This window comes from Pelodiscus sinensis, chromosome 2, assembly GCF_052426305.1.
Source record: "Pelodiscus sinensis isolate ZL-2025 chromosome 2, ASM5242630v1, whole genome shotgun sequence".
NCBI lineage: Eukaryota > Metazoa > Chordata > Testudines > Trionychidae > Pelodiscus > Pelodiscus sinensis.
The window spans coordinates 180,719,084-180,729,166 of record NC_143053.1 but is presented as its reverse complement, the minus strand read 5'-3'; the positions used below and the strand labels follow the sequence as shown (position 1 = coordinate 180,729,166).

Sequence of the window (10,083 nt, the reverse complement as noted above, 5' to 3'; positions counted from 1 at the left end):
TTTATCATGTCTTAGATTATTTTTCTGTATGCACACAGGGAGCATAAATGTAGTGTGCATACATATAGATGGGTGTGCGTCCTACATTAGTGAGAGCTGCACCAGGCCCCGTGCCCGCGTGTGTACGTACAGCAGGTTCTTAGCGGGGGTACACAAACGAAACAGCGCGAGGGCCAAAGCACTGCAGAGTATGTTTTGCCCAGCCTGTGTGGGAGGCCCCGGTCCCGAGGAGGAGATGACGCTGTGCCGAGGAAGTGCAGAGAGAGGGCGTGACGCTTCTCGGTGCTGCTCACTTCCTGGTCTCGCCCCCTCGCAGTAGGAAGAGGGGGCAGCGGCAGCAGCCGCACGGGGAGCCGCGGACGCCTGCTGGAGCAGCAGCCGCCGCAGCCCCGGGGCGTCGCGCGCTCGGCGTCTCTGGCTCGCGAGGCGAATGGAACGTTGTGTTGGGCGACGGAACGTTGACCCGGGTGGCTGCGCGGTTGTGAGCTCGCGCTCGCTGAGCGGGGGCGGGCTGGACCAGCAGCAGCAGCAGCAGCGGGGACCGGCGGTGGCGGCTCCTTATGCGGGTAGGTCGAGTCCCGCGGGAGCCGTGGCTCGAGGGGTTCTCGGTCGCGGGGGAAGGGGGACAGCGGGCGGACCTGCAGCAGCCGCACCTCCTCCGCAGGGAGCTAAGGGCGCAGAGAGGCGGGCGGGCGACAGGCGGGTCAGGAAGCTTGGGGGGGGGGGGGGGTGGCGGGGGGAAGCGGGGTTTGGCTCGGGCATGGGTGAATGAGCGCTGAGCTCCTGCAAGGTGAAGCCGGTGTCCCCGAGGCAGGTGTGGCTCCTGCCCTGCGATGCCTGGCGCGTGCCTGGGGAGATGTTGTGGATCCGTGGTCTCCAGCCAGTTCTGAAGCAGTAGCCACTCTAGTGCTGTAGCAAACTAGCCACTCTCAACCGGCCAAATAGCCGCTAGTGGCTAGCTGATTGGACACCATGGTTGTAGCTGGAAGGGGATAGGGCCTGAAGCAGTGAGTCAGTGCACAGGCTGGTGGGGAGAGAGAAATCAAACAAGGTCTCCCCCAAGTGCTCCATGCACATTGAGGGTCCCTTTCCACTTAGAACGATAGCCTTGGCTTATGTTCAGAGCATATAAAGAACTCCCATTGAGGGCCCAGAATCCATTTCTGCACTCCCAGGGATCCCCAAACAGCTACTGAAGCCCATGTGCATTTGGGGGAGTTGAGGTGTGTTCATACAGTGCAAGATCATGTCATTTACTAGTGCTGTTTCTGCCAAGGGAACATACATTATGCCAAGGGAACATACATTATAAGAATGTTTGGCAGTTGGCCTCTGCACCAGTCTGCACTGTTTAAAAGGTAAATCCCTGCAGCAGCCCTAGATGATGCTTTTCTTAAAACAGTTACAAGCCTATTTTTTTTTAAGTTGCTTTTACTTAGCATCATTTAGGCCTTCAACATCTGTTTGTGTTACTGAACTGCTACTGCTCAAAACACTATATGAACACATTCTAATGAGGTGCCATAAGATTTAAATTCTGCAGCTTCCGTAATTTGACAGCATCTCTGCAATGTAGAACTGAATTAAAATAAAGACGTTTGAATGCTGGCGGGATCTTTAAATGAGTATTTGAACAGTTAAATGTGCGCTCATCTGAAAAGTGCTTTGTATATCAGTTGATATTTAATTAGGGATTATAACAGCATATTATAACAGTTATGACCTTCAGTGTTATGCCAACCTGAAACTCTGAGGCAGTGGCTCTCAACATTTCCAAACTACTGTACCCCTTTCAGGAGTTTGATTTGTCTTGCATTCCTCAAATTTCATCTTATTACATGCTTACAAAATCAGATAAAAACATACAAGTTTTATGGTGCACTGTTACTGAAAAATTGCTTGATTTTTTTCCCATGTTTACAAAATAATTATATAAAACAAAACATTTGGAATACAAATTTTGTACTTACATTTTAGGACCACAGAGCAATATAAACAAGCCATTGTGTGCTATTTTAGTTTGTACTGCCTTCACTACTGCTTTTTATGTAGTGTGTTGTAAAACTAGGCAAATAGCTAAGTTTAGTTGATGTACCCCTTGGAAGACCTTTGGGTATCCCCAGGGTGGGTACGTGTCTTAGGGATGTAAAATCCTTTTTAATTGGTTAACTGGTTGATTAAAGAGAGGGGTGAGCTTTGGCCAGGCTGGAGCACCTCCCCACACACAGAAGGAAGGGATTTGTTCCAGCCCCTACCAGTTAACATTTCAATAAGAAAATAGGTTCTTGAAACAGTTTAAGTGAAAATTATGCTTTTCAGTGTTTAATGAAACTAACAAAAAGTCTTTTTTAAAGCAAGGTAATGTCTATCAGTGTTGAAACTTTTCTGTAAAAGTTAATCTACATTTTTGTTTCTGTCATGCCTTTAAAAGTACATTAAAGATCCAGTCCAACAATCCCTAATGCTGTTTGACTTTAGAATTTACTACCATGAATAGTCCTTATTTCAAAATAAGAAACATTGCATTTTTGACAAAATATTCATTTTATTTTTCCAAATAAATAGAAGCTTTTCAGCATATTAATTCTTACTAGAAATATCTTGCATTGTTTTCATAATATTGTATTTCAGTTCTTAGTTTTATTTAAATGTTGCAGTTATAGATAAATTACATGTACCTATTTAAAATCTTGCTCAATAAGATAACCCCCTCACAAAGACGTTTTCATGATAATATTTGTCTTATGAATCCAACTGTAGGAGAAGGCTTTAAGAAGGCAAATGCTTTTCACCATGCATAATATTGAATTAAATAAATAAAGAATTATTCTGCTTTCTTGGGTAAGAAGTTGTCCATTCTCCCCTTTCCTATGGGCGGTTCTCTTTACTCTGGTAAGTTTGAAATGAAATTGTGACTACTAATCTTAATTGGTTTTTGTAGGAAAGATGCAGGAATTTGTCTTGTGATAACACCCTTGTTCCCTTGGTGGCATTTTTAATTACTAGTTTTTCTTGTCATAGGGCTGGTCTATACTTAAAATATTGCATTGGCGCATCTTGTGTCTCTTAGCACTTAAGAGGCTCCTATTCCAATGGGAGAAAGCTCTCCTGTGAGTATTTTTAATCCATCTCCCCAAGAGACAATAGCTATATGTTGATGGGAGAGAATTCTCCTATTGATGTAGTGCTGTCTACACGGGAGATGAAGGTCATTATAACTATGTGCATATGGGTATGGATTTTTCACACCTGTAAGTTTCATATGACATGCAAAGTACTCCACTTAGGAAGAAACAATCAGTTTTACACATACAGAATGGGAAGTGACTGTCTAGGAAGGAGTACTGCGGAAAGGGATCTTCGGGCCATAATGGACTGCAAGCTAAATATGAGTCAACAGTGTGACACTGTTGCAAAAAAAAAGCAAACATGATTCTGGGATGCATTAACAGGAGTGTTGTGAACAAGACAGAGAAGCTATTCTGCTCTACTCTGTGCTGATTAGGCCTCAATTGGAGTATTGTGTTCACTTCTGGGCACCACATTTCAAGAAAGATGTGGAGAAATTGGAGAGGGTCAAGAGAAGAGCAACAAGAATGATTAAAGGTCTAGAGAACATGAGCTATGAGGGAAGACTGAAAGGTTAGTGCTTGTTTAGTTTAGAAAAGAGAAGACTGAGGGAGGACATGATAGCCATTTTCAGGTATCTAAAAGGGTGTCACAAGGAGGAGGGTGAAAAATTGTTCTCTTTGGCCTCTGATGACAGGACAAAAAGCAATGGGCTTAAACTGCAGCAAGGGAGGTTTAGGTTGGACATTAGGGAAAACTTCTTAACTGTCAGGGTGGTTAAACACTGGAATAAATTGCCTAGGGAGGTTGTGGAATCTCCATCTCTGGAGATATTTAAGAGTAGGTTAGATAGACATCTATCAGGCATGGTCTAGACTAGGGATCTAAAAGACTAGTCGACTATCCGATAAGCAAATACTTATCAGGTAGTCAGTGAACTAGTCAATTTACTCTCCCCGCCCCCTGCTGCCTCTATCTTGAAAGCAACAGTGCTGCACAGCTGAACCCAGGATCAGCTGTGCGGCACTGCACGCGTGGAGCCTGGGGTCAGCTGGGGACTCCCTAGCAATCCTGGGTTCTGCAGAAATGCCGCTCTGGAGCCCGGGAACAGCTGGCGAGTCCCCAGCTGACCCTGGCTCCATGTGGCATTTCAAAGCATCAGTGTAGCATGGAACCCTGGGGTCAGCCAGGAACTCGGAGTTCCCTGCTGACCCCGGGCTCCATGCTGCACTGCCACTTAGAAATGCACAAGAGCCCCCACTGGGGACTCTTGTGCATTTCAAAGCTGGCATCCGCATGCAGCCCGGAGTCAGCGGAACTTCCCGTTGGCCCCAGGGTGCACAGGGAGTTCCACATTTTTCCTTTGAAATGTAGAAGAGCTCCTTTGTTCATTTCAAAGGAGGAATGAGGATATGCTTATCGAATAGTTGAGTAGTCAATAGAAATTCCATCGACTACTTGACTAGTCAATTAACTGCTAGTTAACATCCTTAGTCTAGATGGTGCTTTGCCCTGTCGTGAGGACATGGGACTGGACTCGATGACCTCTTGAGGTCCCTTCCAATTCTAGTATTCTATGATTTGAGGTCTCTTCCAGTTCTATGATTCTATAGGTCAGTAGCGTAGAGCTGGCCTTAGTGTAATTAGAATATTATTACATCTCAGAATACTACTTTCCTGCCCTCAGTTGTGAAAGAAGTATCACATCTTGATTATTCTGTTGAAATGGGCACAATATGAAAATTTTGCTCTTCAAGGTGATCTGTTAAAGTAGTCCAGGTGTGACTAATGATAGCTCATGGATTCTCTTTGTTTTGTGCTCTAGATCAGACTAATCTCAAATTTAAAGATAATTTCAGAGAAGATGAGAAATTAAACTGTCTTGTAATTAGTTGAATGTATTCCAGGGTGCATGAGCTCAGGAAACAGAACATCATTTGCCCTCTCATTGATATTGCAGTGAAGTAAGTTTTATCAGCAACCCCTTATAAATCATCCAGCACATCAGTGTTTCTCAACCAGGTGTATGGGTAATCATGGGGGGGTATAAAGGTCTTCCAGGAAATACTGAACTCATTTGGATAGTGGCTTAGTTTTACAACATACTACATAAAAAGCACCCGCAAAGTCAGTACAGTCTGTAAGAAATTTTAGTCAACGACTTGATTATAAAGGTTGGACCTCCCTGGTCCTTTTCATCATTAGGAGAAAAGATAATTTATCGGATTCGAGGAGTCCTTCTGCCACCAACCCCCAAGCTCATCATCTGCTGCTAGCAGGCTGCCCGATCAGGCAATCCTGCCTCCCCCTCTCCTGCATAAGAACGGCCATACTGGGTCAGACGAAAGGTCCATCTAGCCCAGTATCCTGTCTGCTGACAGTGGCCAATACCAGATGCCCCAGGGGAGGGATCACAACAGGTAATCCTCCTGTGATCCCTCTCCTGTCACCCACCTCCAGAGAAACAGAGGCTAGAGACACCATTCCTACTCATTCTGGCTAATAGCCATTGATGGACCTAACCTCCATGAATCTATCTAGCTCTTTTTTGAACCTGTTAAAGTTCTAACCTTCACCACATTCTCTGGCAAGGAGTTCCATAGATTGACTGTGCACTGAGTGAAGAAAAACTTCCTTTAAATCTGCTGCCTATTGATTTCATTTGGTGACCCCTAGTTCTTTTATTGTGGGAACAAGTAAATAACTTTTCCTTACTCACTTTTTCCACACCAGTCATGATTTTATAGACCTCTATCATATCCCCCCTTAGTCTCCTCTTTTCTAAGCTGAAAAGTCCAAGTCTTTTTAATCTCTCTTCATATGGGACCCGTTCCAAACCCCTAATAATTTTTGTTGCCCTTTTCTGAACCTTTACCAATGCCAATATATCTTTTTTGAGATGAGACTACCACATCTGTACACAGTCTTCAAGATGTGGGTGTACCATGGTTTTATATAGATGCAATAAGATATTTTCTATCTTATTCTCTATTCCTTTTTTAATGACTCCTAACATGCTGTTTGCTTTTTTGACTGCCGCTGCACACTGAGTGGATGTTTTCAGAGAACTATCCACAATGACTCCAAGATCTCTCTTGAGTAATTGTAGCCAAATTAGTCCCCATCATAGTGTATGTATAGTGGGGATTATTTTTTCCAGTGTGCATTACTTTACATTTATCAACATTAAATTTGATTTGCCATTTTGTCACCCAACCTGGCGCAGCTACTGCTGACTCACGGGGCAGCACAGGCTCCAGCTCCTGCCACAGGGCTCCAGTCCTGCTCAGCCAGGAGTGGCTGCAGAGCTGGGGCTCCTATCCTGCACAGCCAGGAGCAGCTATGGGGCTGGAGCCCAGCAGTAGCTCCAGTCCCAGCCCCGCACAGCCAGGGGAAGCTGCAAGGCTCTGACCCTGAACTCCTGGGCTACGTCTACACTGGCCCCTTTTCCGGAAGGGGCATGTAAATTTCACTAGTCGTCGTAGGGAAATGCGCGGGGGATTTAAATATCCCCCGCGGCATTTAAATAAAAATGTCCGCCGCTTTTTTCCGGCTTTTAAAAAAGCCGGAAAAGAGCGTCTAGACTGGCCCCGATCCTCCGGAAAAAGTGCCCTTTTCCGGAGGCTCTTATTCTTACTTTTTTAAAAGCCGGAAAAAAGCGGCGGACATTTTTATTTAAATGCCGCGGGGGATATTTAAATCCCCCGCGCATTTCCCTACGACGACTAGTGAAATTTACATGCCCCTTCCGGAAAAGGGGCCAGTGTAGACGTAGCCCTGGGGGTTAATGTGGGGACTCTGGCTCTTGCTGCTATAGGGCTCTGGCCTCAGCCCTGCGCTTCCACGGGCTGCAAGAGGCTGCTGCAGGACCAGGACTGGAGCCCCATGCTGCTGCCAGCCAGGCTGCAACCCTGATACCCTGCTGGCTGGCCATCCTGCCCTTAGGCTTCTGGGCTTTCTGGTCCAGGAGCATCTGTAGTCCAGGATGTTGCCAGACTAGAGTGTGCTGGATTTTGGAGGTATAACCTGTACTGTTCTATCTACTACAGTAAACTTCCAATAATCCGGCACCTTTAGGACCCAGGGGGTGCCGAATTGTCAAATATGAGGGAGTACCGGAAGGGGGTCTATGAGGAGTTGGGGGGGGGGGGGGGTTGTCGGGGAACTGCGCAGCGTGGGAGAGGGAGAGGGCAGTGCTGCGGGACCAACCTGGCATCACCCCAGCTGCTCTGCCCCCGGCTTCCGCAAGTCAGCCGCTAGTCAGTTTCAGCAGCGGCTGACTTGGAGAAGCTGGGGGCAGAGCAGCTAAGGTGCTGCTGGGTTGGTCCCGTAGTGCCGCCCCTCATCTGAGCGACGCTGCGGGACCAACCTGGGAGCACTCCAGTTGCTCTTCCCCCGGCTTCCCCAAGTCCGCCACTGGTCAGTTTCAGCAGCAGCGGACTTAGGGAAGCTGGAGGCAGAGCAGCTCCAATTGTCCGGCTGGCCGGAGCACTTCCGGGTTCCAGTTGGTGCCGGACTATCACGAGTGCCGGACCACTGGATGCCGGACAATTGGAGTTTTACTGTATACACTGACGTATAAGTAGAAAATATTTATATTCCAATTGATTTATTTTATAATTGTGGATAAAAATAAATAAGAATAAGCAAATTTTCAGTAATAGTGTGCTTTGACGCTTTTGTGTGTTTGTCTAATTTTGTAAGCAAGTAGCTTTTAAGTGAGCTGCAATTTAGGCCTACACAAGAGAAAGATGCAAGAAAGGAGTACAGTGGCCTGGTAAAGTTGAGAATGCTCTTTTTAGGTAACCAGTCAGAATATTTGCTTTCTCAGCTTTTGGGATAGCTGAAGCCTCTATAAAATCTTCCAGATATTGCAGTGTTGAGGAGTAGACTAGAGACACAGGAATTGTGTAAATGCTTCATTCAGATGAATGGAGGAATGTTGAATGGGGGTACTGTGAGGCACTTGTCAGTATTTTCATTTGTGACTTGGAGGAGGAGTATATGTGGAGCATGGTAGTCTTACAGATAGTGCTGAGGGGAAGAGGTCTTCAGAAGTAAGACGCGTAGGCTGAAATCAGTACCGTGAAATTCTGTAAAAGTAAAATAAAGATGTGCCTGCAAAGAAAAGACAATCAAATGTGCAAATATAGAATGAAGAAATAATGGGAAGGTAGCAGTACAATGCCAGAGAGAAGAGGATCAAGTTGTTACAATGGGTGATAAATTGAGAGAGCTAGCAATATGAAGCTTTTGCAAAAAAACCCTGACTGTGATATTCATATTGCTAAGGTGAAATATAACATGCTAAGTAGCTTACTCTGGTGTACTCCATATAGGTTAAACCTCACTTGAAGTTCTGTGTTCATATTTGAGCACTACACTTTTCAGAGTAGGGATGTGAAAGGTTAACTGGGAAGCATCATCCTTAACAGGTGATGCTTATGAGTTCCAGTTGATCAATGAAGCTGGAGGACCTCCCTGCTCGCCTTGAGCAGGGGACTTCTTCAGCATGGCCAGAGCAGCCCCTGTCTGTGGCAGCCTGGGCACATCACAAGCAGAGGCTGCACTATCCCAGCTGCAGTGAGCATGCAAGGACCACTCCAGCCTAGCTGGGCTGTAGTGACCCTCCTACCTGCCCTTTCATTGATTAATCTGTTAAACATCACGTTTAGCCAGTTAACCAATTACATAGGAGTTTACATCCCTAGTTCAGAGGATAGCAACAAATATTAAGCTATACAGATATGTAAAGAAACATTAAACTGAGCACGGGGTCACTTATTCTTGCCAATTAGTCTCAGCAAACAGAACAAGAAATACAGTACCAGGCTTGAAATACAGTAAAGAAATTCTAGTTTAGAGATGCTTTTTAAATAAATTTGGGGATTAATCTGTAAAATTTACCTTACAACTTCAAAGATACTAGGTTTTTCTGTGGCTTTCTAATGGAAAGTAGATTCTCACAGTCCAACTTGATATACTCAAACATGCCCCGTTGCTAGGAAATAATTTTCATAACTGTTTCATTCTTTGAATAGAGATAATGAAATAGTGAGAGGGTATTCCTAAAAACTGTTTAGAGATTTTTTTTTTTAAATGTGCATGATGCATCTATTTTAGATACTTATGACTTCCATTGCTTTATTATGAGTGTCTTTAATATATTTGTCCTCACAAAATCCCTGTGAGGTAAATTTTATTCCCATTTTACAGATGTGGAATTGAGGTCTGAAAACAGTAAGTAACATTTCCAAGGTCACACAGAAAGTTTATGGCAGACTAGGGAACTGAGCCTTGGTTTTCCAAGTCCCTGGTTAGAACCCTAACCAATGTACAGTTTTCTCTCTAAGCCAGTCTTTAAACTTAGTGCCTTTTCTACCCTTAACAGATCTAATCTTAGACAGTATTTGAAATTTTAATTGTAGTTCCATCTTCTTATTTATGATCATCACTAAAAATTTACTACTGTAGTTCTCACTGTAACGTGAACCTTACAGCATTATATTTTCCAAAATGAAGATTGAAAACCCTATTGGTCACATGCAGGCTTTTTCATGATGATTGTACAAAGGTGGAGTGGAGGAATGTTGTTAATTACAATGGTCTGATGTCTGGAACTTGACATAAGTCCTGAGCCAGCAGCCAAACAGCAAAGCTGGTCTAAAAGACAAGTGTTGGACAGGAGAAATATCATCTTATAAAGCTTTATTGTTAGAAGCAGAAAGCATGATGTTCCTGTTCCCTGTTTTGGTCATCAACTCTTTTGTGTTTATATTTTCAAGTATTGTATCTCTGTGCATCAGCTACTCAGTTCTTGAGTAGCTGATGTGGACTTAGAAAGGTCTGAAGAAACAAGAGAATATCTGACTCTAGTTCTGGTGGCAGTTAAAATGTGTTGCATGTCGGGTTTTTTTAAATGTTATTGAATGTTCCAAAACAGCTGTAGATCTGTTCACATACCTAATCAAAAGCCCATCAAGCTTGTAATCTTTTTTTATGTCCAGCCTCCTG

General features: G+C 44.5%; 1 protein-coding gene across 2 annotated transcripts in view; it reads left to right on the top strand.

Annotated features, from left to right (window-relative positions):
• Window positions 1–219: 219 nt before the first annotated feature.
• Window positions 220–10,083, top strand: part of ZDHHC3 (zDHHC palmitoyltransferase 3) — a 47,508-nt gene continuing 37,644 nt past the window's right edge. The window contains exon 1 of one of the 2 annotated variants that reach the window (XM_075921868.2): window positions 220–566. The gene's annotated coding sequence lies outside the window, so the exon portion shown is untranslated. The remainder of the gene's footprint in view (window positions 567–10,083) is intronic. The other variant, XM_075921869.2, reaches the window with a different exon arrangement.